The sequence below is a fragment of the Arachis stenosperma genome, chromosome 1, assembly GCF_014773155.1.
Source record: "Arachis stenosperma cultivar V10309 chromosome 1, arast.V10309.gnm1.PFL2, whole genome shotgun sequence".
Classification (NCBI taxonomy): domain Eukaryota; kingdom Viridiplantae; phylum Streptophyta; class Magnoliopsida; order Fabales; family Fabaceae; genus Arachis; species Arachis stenosperma.
Genome location: NC_080377.1, coordinates 77,519,877 through 77,520,698, shown reverse-complemented (window position 1 = coordinate 77,520,698; position 822 = coordinate 77,519,877). Strand labels below are relative to the sequence as shown.

The 822-nt window shown below is 41.4% G+C and overlaps 1 non-coding gene across 1 annotated transcript; it reads left to right on the top strand.

The window, feature by feature from the left end:
- Positions 1–382: 382 nt before the first annotated feature.
- LOC130949540 (small nucleolar RNA R71) lies at positions 383–486 on the top strand. Its single transcript, XR_009073408.1, has one exon. It is a non-coding gene; the product is annotated as a small nucleolar RNA R71 (small nucleolar RNA).
- Positions 487–822: the final 336 nt, after the last annotated feature.

Sequence of the window (822 nt, the reverse complement as noted above, 5' to 3'; positions counted from 1 at the left end):
CACCTCTGCAATTGCAGGGTTCTCAAGATCATAAGCTTCTTCTTCAGAAGATGCCTCTTTAGTACAGTTGGATGCATTTTGCCATCCATTCAGACTCTGAAAAATCATGTTGACTTACTGAGTCAACATTTTGTTCTGAGCCAATATGGCATTCAAAGTATCAATTTTAAGAACTCCCCTCTTCTGAGGCTTTCCATTACTCACAGGGTTCCTCTCAGAGGTGTACGTGAATTGGTTATTTGCAACCATGTCAATGAGTTCTTGAGCTTCTGCAGGCGTTTTCTTTAGGTGAATGGATCCACCTGCAGAATGGTCCAGTGACATCTTAGAAAGCTCAGATAGACCATCATAGAATATATCTAAAATGGTCTACTCTAAAAGTATGCCAGAAGGACACTTTTTGGTCAACTGCTTGTATCTTTCCCAAGTTTCATAGAGGGATTCACCATCTTTTTGCTTGAAGGTCTGAACATCCACTCTAAGCTTGCTCAGCTTTTGAGGAGGAAAGAACTTGGCCAAGAAGGTCGTGACCAGCTTATCCCAAGAGTCCAAGCTATCTTTAGGTTGTGAGTCCAACCATGTTCTAGCTCTGTCTCTTACAGCAAAGGGGAAAAGCATGAGCCTGTAGACTTCAGGATCTACTTCATTAGTCTTAACAGTATCACAGATATGCAAGAATTCAGTTAAAAACTTATAGGGATCTTCTGATGGAAGTCCATGGAACTTGCAGTTCTGTTGCATCAGAGCAACTAGTTGAGGCTTCAGCTCAAAATTGTTTGCTCCAATGGCAGGGATTGAGATGCTTCTTCCATAAAAATTGGA